Genomic DNA, 17,506 nt, shown 5'->3' with positions numbered 1-17,506 from the left:
TCATGCAATTGTCCCGACAGATGTCCTAGCAAAAGGACTTAGTCGTAGGGCCATCACAACTAGGAAGCTTAAAGGGGTTAATCGGGATAAAGGACACGAGAGGTTTTATACTAGTTCGGCCGCTTACGATGAATGTAAAAGCCTGCGTCTAGTTGTGTTGGAATTACTGGGGTTTCGATCACCAAGAGGCTAATCCCCCGGCTTGGTTATCGATCTCTTGTTTCTTGCCCTAAGCTGCCACCGGGTCGTCCCCTTATATACACGGGCTGACGCCTAGTAGCCTATAGAGTCCCGGCCGGCTCATAAAGCGTGTCCGGCTCGGTGACTTCTTTTACATGCCTTTGCTTACAAGTCTTTCTTTACATACGTCGGTTTACAATATTGGGACTTAAGCCGCCTCTGGGCTTAGGCCTTCTATAGGCCTTAATAAACTATCACCTTGAATGTTTATTGGGCTTCCTTTGTGACCCGTCATTGGGACTGACCCGGCCCCTCCTGGGCGGGTCATAACTGATAGCTATATCCCCAACATTAGGCCCCAGGTTGACTTTGAACTTTGTTCTTTGTCAATCTTCAATACTTAGAAAAAATCCATCTTCCTTTCTTTGCAGAAATTTTTATAACCCGCCATGACGTCATTTCCTGAAAACACAAAAAACCCTTGTGACATCATCTCTCAACGGATCTTTATTCTTTAATGCCTTTCGAGAATCAAGGCGTCCGTTTAGTTGGATAATCATTATTCGGGTCTCCTCGATTTTCACGCCCGCCTGTTCGCTTACTCCCTTATAAATAGGCATGCCCCGGTCTTCCTCATTCTTCTCTCTCCTTCGTCTTCCTTCTCTCGCAATCTCCACTGCTGCTCGAGGTCCGCTGCCGCCAGAGAGCCTCTCACCTCCGTCGACCTCGGCCGCTGCATCGATCGAAATCAGTCCAGAAAAACGGCGGCGACCTTCCGTGGAAGCTCTGTGGCTATAAGAGTTTCCCTTCTTATCCCTTAGATCTACATTAGGGCTTTCTAGGTTTCTGCATGTTCTTCGTAGTTCATCGTAGTTTCTCCGTAGTTCTTCCATGCAGCCTCTTCTTGATCCAAAAAGAGATACATGTTTGTGCAGTAGTTGTTTTGTGCTTGCTCTTGACACTAGTAGATCTCTTTTCCCAATATAAAGGCCTCATTAGGACTTACAAACTCATCTGCACTAAGCTTTTAGGTCTAGAAGTTTTCCTATTTTGAATAGCCATTTGATCTGGAATAATATCAAGCAATTTGGGAAACTTGTCTGTCTCAACACTTAGCTGAATTTGCTTTCTCAAATATCTGTAGTCATGGTGGCTTATTGTGCCGGCTTACTTTTCCTTATACGACATTAGCCCTTACTTAAGCCGCCATTACTCCCCTGTATCATCATCATTTACTTTCACCATTATCATTGAATTAAGACGGTATGTTGATTTCTTTTCAGTTCGTCTTTTGAACATCATGCCGTCCAAAGCACCAACTGTCTGCAACTGGGTTCCCTCAACAGTCACTGAGGACAATCTGAAGGACTTCTTTACCATAGGTTTTTTGCCAGGGAAGAATGTTATGTCCTACCGTGTGCCTGACCCGGAGGAGGAACGGCCCAATCCAAAAGATGGTGAAGTTATCGTCTTTTCTGATCACATGAACCGTGGCTTTTCCCCACCCGGCTCAAAGTTCTTCAGAGATGTCCTCCATTTTTTCAAACTCCACCCTCAAGACATCGGGCCTAATTCCATATCCAATATCTGCAACTTCCAAGTTCTCTGCGAGGTGTACCTTCAAGAAGAACCGAATGTGGAACTCTTTAGAGAGTATTTTTATCTGAACCGCCAAAACGAGTGCACCAATGGCCCTAGCCTGGAACTTGGAGGTATCTCAATTCAGTGTCGACAAGGTGCCATCTTCCCCCTAATAGTCTTGTCGAGTCATCCCAAGGACTGGAATCATACTTTGTTCTATTGTCAAGACACTTCACCAGCAAATCGGCATCCACTGCCGGGTTATCGCGGAGAGCGTCTTGACTCCAAATTTGCACTCCCTGATAGGCTCACTGCCGCCGAACGCAAGAAGCTGATACCATCCATTAAAAGGATTAACGCTTTATTGGGGAACGGCTTAACTGGAGTTGACTTAACCCGTTGCTGGGTTGCGTGGCGGGTCAGCCCTCTAAGCCGCCGATCCAAACTGATGTACGAATAAGGTGGAGGCCCAGATGACTCTCTTCGTCACAGCTTTGTTCAATTAATGGAAGAAGATATTGTTTCAATGTCAACTCTTCTGGTGAACGGTAAATACGAAGACTGTAGTAAAGTTGGGTTAAACCCTTTCTGCAAGCTTAACCCGGTGCCAGAGGTAAAGAACCTCTGCTCTCTTCCTCTTTGCATTTTCCTCAGCTGTTTTACATACTTGCATGAACTTTCATCTTGCTTGTTTGTTTATAGGCCAAATCTGATTTCTGGAAAGCCAAGTACGATCACAAAGCCGCCAAGAAAGCCAGAGCCGCCGCCATAACCACCAAGAAGATGACCCGGAGATCTAAGAAGAAGAAGAGAAGCATTGCTGAAGATATGTTGAAGCTTGATGATGATACTTCTGAGTCGTAGGTAGCCCTTGACTCCCTTGGCCAGCTTTTTAACAATCTTATTAACACTGATCATTGCCAGGACGACATGGGGGGCAGTCAGGCCGTGGAAGAAGAGGTAACTATTTCCTCCGACTCAGCCCATTTGCCAAGACAGAAACTTCGAGTCGTAACCCGGAAAGTAAGGTTTTCACACCCTTTGGCTTATCTGGACCCTCATTTTCTTTTGAAAAAGCAGCAACATGAGAGCCGCCGTCAGGCCCGGAACGTCGATGAACCGCCTGCTGTTCTTCAACAAACTCCTCAAAAGTGCCAGAATGAGGTTTATTCCTTCGCTTTTTACTTTCCATTAATGGATCTTCTCCCTTGTATTATTAACTTATTTTATCTTTGCAGGAGGTGTCCCGCTCTTCTGGCGACTCATCTCAAACTCAATTCCCGGCCTTTAAGACCGCCCCTAGGTAAGCAAGAAATCATCTTTCCTCTGTGTCTTTCAAACTGCTTTTTTATACTGACTTTTTCATAATATCTTTCTCAGTGGCCAAGCCAAGTCCAAGAAGGCCAAGGTGACTAGGCTGGCGGAAGACCCGCCAGTTCTTGCACCTGAAGTGGCCATGCCACCTTCTCCCCCTCAGACGGAAGCAACAGAAGACCCGGATGCCAATACTCAATCAGATCATCCTGAGCCGCCAGCTGACGCTACCATCGTTAATCCTTCTGCTACCGGACCATCCAGCTCAGCCAACCCGCCATCACTGTCTGCCCAAGATGTTCTGATCACTGGAAGCCGTTTTGTTGAGCCGGGGAATCCCACCGTGTTGGCTCATCACATGGCTAAACAAGAGGCTTTGGAGAGACAAAAAGTGCGTTTTGACATCTCCCATTATAGCCATATGAACGCCAATGACATATTGTCCAGCTATCTGAGCCATGTGCACTCCAGCCGTGACTCGATAATCGAAATGGTCAAGCAGTTGCAGCTGAAGTATGAGGTATGCTCTTCCAGCTTACTTATATTCTGCCAGCCCCCAAGTCTTCAGATTGTGATAAAACCTTGAATGATCTATAGACTTATGATATAGGCTAAAGCTTTACCTTTAGATATTTCTGGAGTCCAATAAAATAGAATAAACTTCACCAGTAGTCCCCAAGGGCCGGTTCACTTGACCATAAATGAGCCGGTACTTTGAATTTCATAACTATCTTGTGCCGAACTCAACAACTATTGTAGTACGGCTTACTTTGAGATACTTGCTGAATATCATACATTATCCCCCAAGTGCTAAGTGTTGTTTCTTTCTAAAGTACTTGGGACTTGAAGTATAGTAGAGTCATAAAAATTTATTTTGGCATACATTAGCCCCCAAGTGTCAAGTGGTTTTGCAGTGCAAAGTACTTGAGACTTGAATCTTGACTCTTGGACTTTAATTGAAACCTTGACACACCTGTGTATGTTTTGTAGAATGCCTTATCTGAACTGAGCTCGCAATTAACTGATGCAAAGACCCGGCTGGCGGATCAGGAGGCAGAGATCAAGTCTGCTGACTCCAAGCTGCAATTAAGTCTTGCTGAGACGGAGACATTGAGAACCAGCTTGACCGCCAAGAAGAAAACCTGGGCTGAAGAGAAAACGCTACTGACACAACGCGCCGAAAAAGCTGAAGTAGCTATCGAAGAAGTTACTATGGAGCTGTCCATATTAAAAGACCGGGTGTCTCAGATGATTTCCGCCATCTTTGGTACGTCATCTGTATTGATCTTTTGTACCTTCTACTGACCCGGAATATAAACCGCTAGCTGACCCTTTGTTTAAAAAACATGTGCAGGCCCACGAAGCAAGAATCTCAGCCAAGACAACGTGACTAAACTGAAGGCGGTGCATACCTTAGTGGAGCAATTGTACATTGGCGCACAAATGGCACTTGCCGCTATCTCTCCTGCCAATCAAGGACCCAACTGGCTAAGTGATGTCTTAAAAAAGCTGTCAATCTTACCCACCACGTTCCAAGAAGTTAAGCGATCCTGTGCTAGAGCCGGAGCTTTGACTGCCCTGAGCCGCTCCAAGGCTTGGGTGCCAGATCTAGACCCAGTGGATGTAGCCAGAGGATACCCCGCGGTAAAGGAAGACGGGTCTCTGTTTGAACATGATGACTTCGTTGCTTGCGTGAGGGAGGTGCGACCTCAGGCCACCATTCTCGGAGATGAAACAAATATGGATAAATACCAGCCGGGTTTTGATTTGGACAATAAGAAGATGGAGACTCCCTCCTACAAGGTGACCGACCTTATCCTGCCAGTTCGTCAACATACATTTGCTCCGGATGTTGATCCAGCCGACTTGATTGATGAAGAAGCAGAATTTATTGCTGTGAACGGTTTTGATTGGTCGAAACCCAGCTTCCAATCAGCAGAAGGCGGTGAACTGGCGAGGGAGGAATGAGGACCATCTTCATGGGCTTTTAAAAGCCTTGTAATAGATTATTTTTGAAAACACTGCCTATTTTGCCTATGCCATCGCGCATAAGACACCGTGTGTTACTCTGTGCTTCCTTATTTCAATATGTGCATCACAGCCATGGTTATCCTTGTAATATTTCCACTCTGTTCCTATAACAAAAAGGAAATACTTGCCTGGCGGTTTAACACCGAACGGGTCATAAGACCTGGTTCATGACCAAAAGTTTTATCATAGTAGATAAGCAGAACTAAACATAAAGATAAAACAGGTTTGAAATAACCTTGGAGTAACACATAAAGAAACTGTTCATCAACAACAGTCATACCTGTATCTTCGACCTCTGGACCACCGGTTTATATGACCCGGGTGGTGAGGCTGACGATCCAGTCCTTTTTTGAGAAGTCAATGCTTCTAAATACCTGATGATTCTTATGCCTTGGCGGCTTATTGTCAAATAGTCAAGCCGGCAAAAAGACCATGCTGATTGTTTAAAATTGAAACAATAAAAGACAAATAAAACAAACACCAGGTGGTAAACAATATAAATAACCTTGTAATGAAAGGTTGGGGGTTTCTGATTCGAATACGATCAGTAAACTGGGCCAAAGGGGTTAAGCTAAGATTCGAATACGATCAAATAGCCCCTGGTGGCTTTGGCATTACACCGATCAAAAGGGTACCGACAACTATGTTCTCTTTGGTTCGAATACGACCTATGTTTGAACAGGAAGCCCCCAAATGACCTTGAGAGGTTTTTAACGACCCTGATTAGAATACGATCCAAGTCGGACCCAAGAGGGGTTAAGCTATGATTCGGATACGATCAAGAAGCCCCCTAGTGAGTTTGGCTTTGAGCCGATCAAGAGGGTTACGACAACTATGTTCTCTTTGGTTCGAATACGACCTATGTTTGAACAGGAAGCCCCCAAGTGACCATGATAGTTTACAGCTAGATTCGAATATGATCATAAGCCGGACCAAAAAGGTTAGACTTGATTCAGATATGATCAACTCCTTAATAGTCATATTAAATAAAGATACTAAAGATATGTAATCTTCGAAAAGGAAAAAGACCGAGGTCCTGCTTTATTACTTATCATAGTATATACAACGTCAAAGTATGTACATGATGAGAGCCGGTGGCTCAGGTGTAGTATGGCCGAAGTTGAGCAATGTTCCACGGCCGGCGGGTCTCCTCCTCCAACTTACGTGAGTCTTTGTGATCTCGAACGTCAATGAGGTAATATGACTCGTTGTTTAAGTTCTTGCTAACTGAGGGAGTCCTGGATTAGGGGGTCTCCAGACAGCCGGATTATATCATTTGGCCGGACTGTTGGACTATGAAGATACAAGATTGAAGACTTCGTCTCGTGTCCGGATGGGACTCTACTTGGCGTGGAAGGCAAGCTAGGCAATACGGATATGTATATCTCCTCCTTTGTAACCGACCTTGTGTAACCCTAGCCCCCTCCGGTGTCTATATAAACTGGAGGGTTTTAGTCCGTAGGACAACATACAATCATACCATAGGCTAGCCTCTAGGGTTTAGCCTCTCTGATCTCGTGGTAGATCTACTCTTGTACTACCCATATCATCAATATTAATCAAGCAGGACGTAGGGTTTTACCTCAATCAAGAGGGCTCGAACCTGGGTAAAACATCGTGTTCCCTGCCTCCTGTTACCATCCGCCTTAGACACACAGTTTAGGACCCCCTACCCGAGATCCGCCGGTTTTGACACCGACATTGGTGCTTTCATTGAGAGATCCTCTGTGTCGTCGCCGTTAGGCTTGATGGCTCCTCCTATCATCAATAGCGATGTAGTCCAGGGTGAGACTTTTCTCCCCGGACAGATCTTTGTGTTCGGCGGCTTCGCACTACGGGCCAACTCGCTTGGCCATCTGGAGCAGATCGAAAGTTACGCCCCTGGCCACCAGGTCAGGTTTGGAAGCTTAAACTACACGGCCGATATCCGCGGAGACTTGATCTTCGACGGATTCGAGCCTCTGCCTTGTGCGTCACGCGGTCATGATGAGTACGATTTAGCTCTACCATCAGATAGTGTTCAGGAGATCGCACCGGCAGCCGCTCCGACCCTCAATTCGGAGCCAGTTGCGCCGTCCATGGACGGGTGGATGGACCCCGCCACGGAAGCCTTATCCTCATCGGCGATCGAGCCGAACATCGACCTTACCCTGCACGAGAGCCGTGTTGTCAAACTGTCGGATCGTTCTCCGGCCACGGACTCCGAACCGCCTGCGCCCGTTCCTAGCGAATCCGATTGGGCGCCGATCATGGAGTTTACCTCTGTGGATATTTTTCAGCACTCGCCCTTTGGCGACATACTGAACTCATTAAAGTCTCTCTTCTTGTCAGGAGGATCCTGGCCGAACTATGTCCGGCAGGATTGGGATACGGGCGATGAAGAAATTCGCGGCCCACCCACCACCCACTTAGTAGCCACTGTCGATGACTTAACCGACATGCTCGACTTAGACTCTGAAGACATCGACGGAATGGACGACGATGCGGGAGATGAAGAGGAACCACTGCCCACAGGGCACTGGACAGCCACCTCATCATATGATATATACATGGTGGACACACCCAAAGAAGGCAACGGCGAAGAGACAGCGGAGGATGACCTGTCCAAGAAGCAACCCAAGCGCCGACGTCAGCAGCGCCGCTCTAAGTCCTGCCAAAGCAAAAGTGGTGATACCGGCACAGGAGATAATAACACTCCGGATAGTACCGAAGATGGCAACAATCCCCTCCAACACGATCTAGGACAGGAGGATGGAAAGGCCAGCCCTCCAGAGAGAGCGGCAGATGGAGAAGCGGAGGATGATAATTACATGCCCTCCTCCGAAGACGAGGCAAGCCTCGACGATGCCGAATTCGTCGTGCCAGAGGATCCCGTCGAACAAGAGCGCTTCAAGCGCCGGCTTATAGCCACGGCAAATAGCCTTAAGAAAAAGCAGCATCAGCTTCAAGCTGATCAAGATCTGCTAGCTGACAGATGGATTGAAGCCCTCGCAGCCGAGGAATATAAACTCGAGCGCCCCTCCAAGAGTTACCCAAAATGCAGGTTGCTACCCCGACTGGAGGAAGAAGCGTATGACGCGGCTGATCGGCCAGCTCATGGCCGCGATAGAGAGGCATTCCAGCCAAAACTCAGCCTACACCCCGACGCCATTCAAATAAAAAGGCATGGGGAAATACGCCAGACCTGCGACAAAGCAAAACATGCAAGATCAATCTACGGATCACGAGGGCGCGCCACTATGCAAGATGACAAATGTCACGCCGGATACAGTAAAAGTAAGTCCGGCCGGGCCGACCACAGCAGACACGACTCATTCGAGCTGCGTCCCGACATAGCCTAGTACAGAGGTGCCGCACACCCCCTATGCTACACAGACGAAGTAATGGATCATCAAATCCCAGAGGGTTTCAAACCCGTAAATATTGAATCATACGACGACACAACAGATCCTGCGGTATGGATCGAGGATTTCCTCCTCCACATCCACATGGCCCGCGGTAATGACTTACACGCCATCAAATACCTCACACTAAAGCTCAAAGGACCAGCGCGACATTGGCTTAACAGCTTGCCAGCAGAGTGCATTAGCTGCTGGGAAGATCTGGAGGCCGCATTCCTTGACAACTTTTAGGGCACTTATGTGCGACCACCAGATGCCGATGACTTGAGCCACATAATTCAGCAGCCAGAAGAATCGGCCAGGCAATTCTGGACTCGGTTCCTAACAAAGAAAAATCAAATCGTCGACTGTCCGGATGCAGAGGCCCTAGCAGCTTTCAAACACAATATCCGCGGCGAGTGGCTCACTACAGGAATCAGCTATTTTGCCGTCTGCCACGGCGGACGGCAAAGGCATGAACGGCGGACGGCAAAGGCCTTTGCCGTCAGCCGTGGACGGCAAAAGGCTCCGGCAAAGTAGGCTACGGTAAACAGCTACTTTGCCGTCTGCTTCCTGGTGGCTGACGGCAAAGGCCCTTTGCCGTCTGCGGCGGATGGCAAAGAGAGCGGACGGCAATAATTGCGCTATCAGTCCGTTAAGTGGCTAACGGCAGGCCTTTGCCGTCCGCCGCTGACGGCAAAATTTCTAGTGTCTTTGCCGTCCGCCGTATGATGTCATCTACACGTCACTACATGGCAGGTTCTTTGCCGTCTGCCACTGATGGCAAAGTCTTTGCCATCTGCCACTGTAGGCAAACTGACCAAATGGGTCAGCTCCCAGGAAGCACAGCTGGATGCCACATGTCCTCTTTACCGTCCGCGGCAGACGGCAAAGAGCCCGTTGCCGTCGGTGGCCGACGGCAAAGAGCCTGCATATTGGGTCTTTTATCTGTTTTTTATTAAATCCAACAATTTTCATCACAAATATATATGACATATATAGATATATTTCAAAAGGCCATTACAGAGCAAACATATAAGATATCCAACACATAACTTCATCATCCAACCATATATATTACATGCATAGTTCCATCATACATAACAAGTTCAACATAGAGGCATCCAACCATATATATTACAATAGTTTCATCCAACGATACATGCATAGTTCAACGATACAAAAGAAACAGAGAAAGGGATAAGGAGCACTCCATCTATGCAAGCTTTCGTCAAGTGAATGAAATCTGCAAAATGAAAAATAAGAAAGTTAGAACAAGAAGAGTAGAACAAGAAGAAGAGTAGAACAAGAAGAAGACTAGAACAAGAAGAGTAGAACAAGAAGAAGACTAGAACAAGAAGAGTATGTCATTTATGAGCTAACTTACGTGAAATGGATCATATATGAGCTAACTAAGTTGAAATGGGTCGTTTATGAGCTAGCTAAGGTGAAATGGATCATTTATGAGCCAACTTAGTTGAAATGGGTCGTTTATGAGCTAACTAAGGTTAAATGGATCGTTTTTGAGGTAACTAAGGTGAAATGGATCGTTTTTTAGCTAACTTAGGTGAAATGGATCATTTATGAGCTAACTTAGTTGAAATGGATCGTTTTTGAGCTAACTTAGGTGAAATGGATCATTTATGAGCTAATTTAGTTGAAATGGATCTTTTTGAGCTAACTTAGGTGAAATGGATCATTTAAGAGCTAATTTAGGTGAAATGGATCGTTTTTTAGCCAACTTGGTGAAATGGATCGTTTATGAGCTAAATTAGTTGAAATGGATCGTTTATGAGATAACCCAGGTAAGATGGGTCATTTTGGAGTCAACCTAGGCGAAATGGGTCATTTTAAAGCTAACGTAGGTAAAATGGATCATTTAGGAGCTAATCTAGGTAAAATGGGTCATTTTTGAGCTAACTTGGATGAACTGGATCATTTATAAGCTAACCTAGGTAAAATGGGTCATTTTAGAGCTAACTTAGGTAAAATGGATCGTCTATGAGCTAACTAAGCTAATTATGCAATTTTTGACATAAGTAAGCTAAGTACAGATTGTTTTAGAGCTAACTTAGGTAAAATGGATGGTTTTGGAGGTCAGTAAGCTTATTAAGTCATTTTGGAGGACAAGAAGCTAAGTCTAGGTCATTATGGTAAGCATTGGAGGAAATAAAGCTAAGTCTAGGTCTTTATGCATGTGTTAAGCAAAACACTAGATAAACTTACCAAGATCCAGGAGGTGTAGGAGCAGGGTGGCTCGTGTCGGTAGCTGGAGAAGGATCGTGCGATGCTTGTCTGGAGTTACGCTGCACCAAAGATCATTTCCAATGTCTTGTTAGCATGATGACACTCAAATGTTAAGACTAGCAAGTAATGTCCATTCAAATAAAACTCACCGTGGTCCCAGGAGCAATCACTGGCATCGGCGGAGCGGTCTGACCTGTCTTCTCGCACACAGACTGCACATTTGGTTTTGATGACTCAGTCATACTAGTTAGTAATGAGACAAACACTACATGAATGTTTTGGCTAATCTGCAGAAGAAACTTACCACAAGGAGCTCGTACATGGCCCTTGCCTGCATGTCATTCTGTGCCCTCTCATCCTCCATCATCTTTGTCGTCCTCTCCTCCAACTCCCGCTGCCTTTCTGCCGCCTCCGCCAGAAGTTTCTCCGTTCTATCTCTCTCACTCTGTATAGCAGCCTGCAACACCACTCACATGACCATTTGTAATCATTGATGGAAGCGCACACAATGTAATGGAGAAAGATAACTGAGTACGTATCACTAACCTTGATGGCGAGTTGCACTGGCCGTTCACGAGGCCTTATCTCAGGAGCGGAGCTCGACTGGTGCGCCTTGATCTCCGGGAGAGTGCTAGGACAATGGATAAGTCCATCTCCAATGGCTATGGAGCCATGGGACCTCCCGCCACCAGATATCATCACCAGCTCTGGATCAATGGACCCTGGCTCGGGTTAAAGTCCTCCCCTTTCCTCGCCTTCCCCTCATCTCTATATCTCACGAGCTTGTTGTGGGACGAGATGTTGGTGAAGTTGTTTACATCATCGAAGTTAGACTGAGAGAAAGCCTTGACTTTGTTGAAAGAGGCAGTCTGGGCCATGGCATATAGGTCGTACACCCCTGGCACCTTATCCGCCTTATTGTAGCGTGCCTGAAAGAGAGAAACAATGAAAATTAGTAATTAAAGGGCTCAAGCTAGCATGATGAATGAATTGCATGAATCATGAAGCAAACCACATACCCAGTTGCGCCCGAACTGATATAAGTTGGAGCTGCCTTGATGGTGTGGCACACCTTCCATTTGGGCACGTTTGTCCTTGGCCTCGTTGTGGAGGGCTAGCCATTGTTTTGAGCACCACTCATCGACCAACACCTCCCAACAATCCATCCGATCCACACACCATCTCGGAGGCGCCTAAGTTAGCAAATAGAAACTTGAGCGCTACGGCTAAGAATTACTAAATGAAGGAACTTAAGTAGAGAAGGCCTTAAGAATTACCTTCATGTACTGCTCCTTACTTAGGAACTTATCGCGGCACGCCGACTTGGTCTTCTTGATACCACGCAAGGCGTAGTAGTCTCGAACAGCCTGCACCCGAGCCTCGTGCCGTAAGTTCTGGAGTAGGCGCTTGCAGACGTTCTCGATAACATGTGCCGCGTCCTCCTCGTATCCCTCCTCACACCTGTAGAATGTCTGCAATCAAATGAGACAATATTGATTACTACAATTAATAACTAGCTAGTTGAAGATTTTTAAATGTGTAAAGGAGAAATTACCCAGAACTTTCTGATCACCATGTCTGCCCTCGTGTCGCACACGACACCGTCGATAATCTCATCCGGCGGGGCCGGGGCAGCCACGTAGTGCTCCCAGCTCAATCCAAGCTCTGGAAGCCGACCCTCACCAGGGAACGTGACAAACCCCGGGAAGTTTTGCCGGCAAAGAACTCCAAGGACGGAGTTGGGCCGGCGGACACTATGATGGTGGTCCCAACCCCTGCAGCATGACAAGGCCAACGCATTAGTTATTTGAAGAAACGTGAATGCAGAAGGTACAAAAATATTAAATTCACTTATGTACCTCTCCCCATCAGGGAAAATCAACCACCTCTGCTCGCGGGTCGCCAGCACGGACGGGAGCCGTGTAGCACCACGCTAGTAGACGGTGCCCCCTCCTCCTCAAGATCAGTCGGCTCCCCGCCATCATCAGCATGGCCACTCGGCTCCTCGGGCTGATCCGGCCAGGTACCCCATCCGGACGTGTGCTCCTCCGGGGTCTCGTGGGCCGAACTCTCGTGGGCCGAAGGCCAGTCAACCCGAGGCTCATGGGCCCAAGACTCGTGGACCGGAGGCTCATGGACCGGAGTCCGTGTAGCCTCCTCCTCGGACGAGTCCACCCTAGCAGTCACCCTACCTCCTCGGACGAGTCCACCCTAGCAGTCACCCTACCTCCTCTCCCACGACCACGTGCCCCACCTTCTCTCTTCCTACCTCGTCCCCTGCTGGGCACCGTGGTCGACGAAGAAGGGCCCGGCGGTGTGGCCATACTGTCCAGCAACGCTCGGCGGAGAGGTGCGTCTGGAATGGAAGACCTCAGACCACGCGCCGACGAAGAAGGGGCCTTGGCGCGCTCCCGACCAGCGCCCACCATCTTTCAACACATGCCACGACAAACAGTAAACGAAATTAGTACAACATAAAAAAAGACCGACATGAATAATAATATGTGTATCACTTAAGTGTATCATCATCAAGTACAACATAAAAAAATTTAATACCTGACACTACTAATAATCTCGATCAGTATCATCAATAAATGCATAATCATCATCATCACTATAATCAATGACGGGCTCATAGGGTTCATTGGCATCAACATGTGCAAGGCCACCTTGACGTAATCGGTCAAGCATTGACAGGTCATCCGCAGCAGTAACCTCTTCTTGTTCCGGCTCTTCTTGTTCCTCCTCTGGGGTGATGTCGGATTCATTGTCGCTGTCTACTTCAATGTTTTGGGGTGAAGTATAGTGGTTCTTGAAACGCTTTTTGGAAAGACGTGTCTCTTGGAAGAATTCTCCTTCATATGTGTCTGGGTTAATGTGAGGTTCATAATCCTCTTCCTTTGGGGGAGAAAGTCTAGCACGTGGCGGCACTTCATAAACGACATCCCAACCTTTCAGATTTGGATTAGTTTGGCAGGCCCACGATAGATAGAATACTTGGGTCGCCTGTTGAGCCATAATATAGACATCAGGAACATCTAAATGAGTGCTTTGGTTGATTTCAACTAGCCCTATATGTTCATGAGTCCTTCTAGTCTCCTTCGGCTGAAACCAATAACATTTGAAGACTACGACATTCGGTGGGTTTTCACAATAGAACAGAACTTCATAAATTTCTTCAACTCTCCCATAATACTCAGTACCTCCTTCGCCGATAGCAGATACACAACAATTTGTAGACTTTCAGTCGGCCATAGATAGCTCTTTGCCATAGGTACGAAAGCGATACCCGTTGATGTCGTACTTGTCAAATGAACGGACCTTATAGTCAAAACCATTAGCGACTTGTCTCAATTTGGCGTCCATAGACTCTGAATTAGCCTACAAGTTTAATATGAAAGGATTGTTGCATTATGCACAAATTAGCGAATGAAATGAAATTGTCTAATAGAAATTACCGTTTCTTTGAACCAAGAGATGAAACCGGGATAGCCACCTCCTTGCTTTGCGAGAAGCTCATACTCTTCGACGGAATCCTTTTGGATCTCCGCTCCATACGAGAATATGGCGACGTATCGACTGTATGACATATCCAGGAATAAGAGTAGTTCAAAGGAAATAGAAGTTGCAAAACAATGTACCAAGAACTTACTCGATGTACGGCCGCACTTCTATCAGGTTGTTGAAGATATACAACGAAATGGTCCGCCATTCTTCGTTATCCAAAGATACTGGATGTGAAACACTAGCTGGTGCGAGATTCCCTTTGAATAGGCTGAGGTTGGATCCACCCTTTTTAGGCTCGTCAGCATTGTACCGAGGCTTCGGATTATGCAAATGACGATTTTTGGCTTCGTAGTGCGCTGTTACGAAGTTTGCCGCCTCCTCTGTGATGAATGCCTCAGCCATCGATGCTTCAATTCTACGTTTATTTTTATATTTTTCTCGAAGCGTCTTCTGCATCCTCTCAGTTGGGTAGCACCAACGATTTTGCACAGGCCCCCCCAATCTTGCCTCGGTCGGGAGATGCAAAATCAAATGCTGCATTGGATTAAAGAAGCCCGGTGGAAAGATCTTCTCTAACTTGCAGATCAACTCCGACGCAAACTCTTCCATTTCTTCTAGCACGCCAGGTGATAGTTCTTTCGCACAAAGAACACGGAAGAAATAGCTGAGTTCTGCCAGTACTAGCCATTCATCCTCAGGGATGAAGCCACGCAACATCACTGGCATTACCTGCTCAATCCATATGTGCCAATCATGACTCTTGAGACCAAATATCTTCAGTTTATCAAGATTCGCTCCCCTCTTTAGATTCGTTGCATACCCATCGGGGAACATCAACTGCTGTTGCACCCACAAGAGAATTTCCCTCATAGCTGGCCTTCCAAGATTGAACCATGCCTTTGGCTTCGTCCAGTTCTGCTTTCCTTTCGGTTCTTTCATGTTTTGTAACGGCCTATCACATAGCGCCTCCAGATCGACTCTAGCCTTAGTATTATCGTTTGACTTCCCATCTATGCCGAACAATGTACCAAAAAGTGCCTCGGCGATATTCTTCTCAGTGTGCATCACGTCGATGTTGTGTGGGCAAAGGAGGTCTTTGAAGTAAGGCAGATCCCATAAGCATGTTTTGTGAGTCCACGCGTGCTTAGTATTATACCCCTTGAAGTACCCTGGACGTTGTGGATCTGGCTCGAGAGCGTTTAACTGATCTAGGGTCTGTTGGCCTGTCAATGCAGGTGGTGCAGAGTTTTTGACAACTCTACCCCTGATGAAGTTCTTCTTGTCTTTCCTGAACTTATGGCGAGGATCCAGGAACTGTCTATGCATGTCGAAGCAAGAAAACTTGCGACCGGCTTGAAGCCAACGAAACTCAAGAGCTCCCTTGCATGTGGGGCATGGGAACCTTCCATGCACACACCAGCCAATGAATAGCGCATACGCCGGCAAGTCATGCATCGAGTACATGTACCAGACACGCATTATGAAGTTCTGTTTGCTAAAGGCGTCGTATGTCTTGAACCCATTATCCCAGGCTTCTTGCAATTCGTCCTTAAGCGGCTGCATGTACACATTCATATTTTTGCCCGGATAGTTGGGTCCTGGAATTATCAACGTCAGGAAAATGTTCTTTCTTTGCATAATCTGTCCGGGGGGAGATTGAGTGGAAAGACAAATACGGGCCAACAACTGTATTGGGCTGCCGTCATACCAAACACACTGAACCCATCCGTGCTGATGCCGACTCGAGGATGCCTCGGATCTGCCGCTTTGTCAGCATGTAATTCATCAAATTTTTTCCACGCAACACCATCCGATGTGTGTACCATCATCAGATTCCCATCTGCATCTAGTTTGGTTCTTTTGCCTATTTTGTGCCATGTCATCTGTCTGGCCGTCTCTTCGACCATGAAAAGACGTTGAAGTCTTGGTACGATTGGCATATACCGAAGAACACTAACGGGGATTTTGGTCTGTGTCTTCTCACCCATACCGTTGTCTACCACAATATACCTGGAAGACTTGCAAATGGGACAATAGTTCAAGTCCGCATAGTCAAGCCTAAATAAGGCACATCCTTTCTCACATGCATGTATCTTCTCATAGGGCATCTTCAGTGCACGGAGGATTTTGTCCGACTGGTACAGGTTTGCAGGCATTACATGGCCTTTGGGTAGAAAGCGTCCAAATACTGTCATAATTGCGTCATAGCATTCTCTGCCCAAGTTAAACTGAGCCTTCAGAGCCATTACTTGTGAGATGGCATCCAACTGACAAAGCTCAGTGTGCTCGTGGAGCGGACGTTTTGAAGACTCCAACATTTCATTGAAGGCCTTTGCAGATTCCTCCATCTCCTCGTCCGAATCCCGAGCATCATCATAGTCTTGCACCATGTTTCCCATCCCGGTACCATGCTCTTCGGTGCAATGATGATCCACCTCAGCTCGGTCACATTGGGCAGACTCACCATGAAATGTCCACACCGTATAATTGGGCGTAAAACCACTCTTCTGCAGGTGTTTGCCCATTTCAGCCTCTGTCCTCTTTTCCCAATTGCCGCACCAGAAACAGGGGCACCAGGTTTTCCTCTGGCCATTTGCAAATGCGGCTTGCACAAACCCCTTGGTTTTTGTGAACCATTCAGCGCTCCATTTGTTCTGACCAGTGTGACCGGTATACATCCACGCACGATCACTCATCTTGACTTTCAGAGCTACTTGACACACAACAATTATATATGTAATTCACCATGTAGATATTCATCAATTGATCTACTTTGTCAATTTTATTACGTCCATGCAACCTACACTCTAATAGGTACTGATAGGTCCTAATCCCACCCGTGTATGTGTAGATTGGGTTCATTTTCCCATGCTATGCTCTGGATCCGACGCAAAATTTCGGCAGCACCTCCCCGCTGTTCTCCTGATACACGTCTCTACAATAAACAGAGAGGATGTGTACCCGGAGAACAACAGGGGAGGTACTGACGAAATTTATGCGTCGGATCCGGAGCAAAGCATATGGGAAAACGAACCCAATCTACACATACTCGGGCTGTCCATGGATAGCGTTGGACAATTCGAAAGAATCAAGGTTATAAATATGCAAATGCATGCAAATTTATAACTATGACGCTTTCGAACAGGAGACACATATTTGGTTACGCATACTGATGATTCAAGACACATATATAGCTAGCTATCAAGTTTCATCGGAATAGATCAAATAATTAATGGGGGAGGAGGACATGTCATTTGTGCTCACCC

The sequence above is a fragment of the Triticum urartu genome, chromosome 2, assembly GCF_003073215.2.
Source record: "Triticum urartu cultivar G1812 chromosome 2, Tu2.1, whole genome shotgun sequence".
NCBI lineage: Eukaryota > Viridiplantae > Streptophyta > Magnoliopsida > Poales > Poaceae > Triticum > Triticum urartu.
This window is presented reverse-complemented; position numbering follows the sequence as displayed.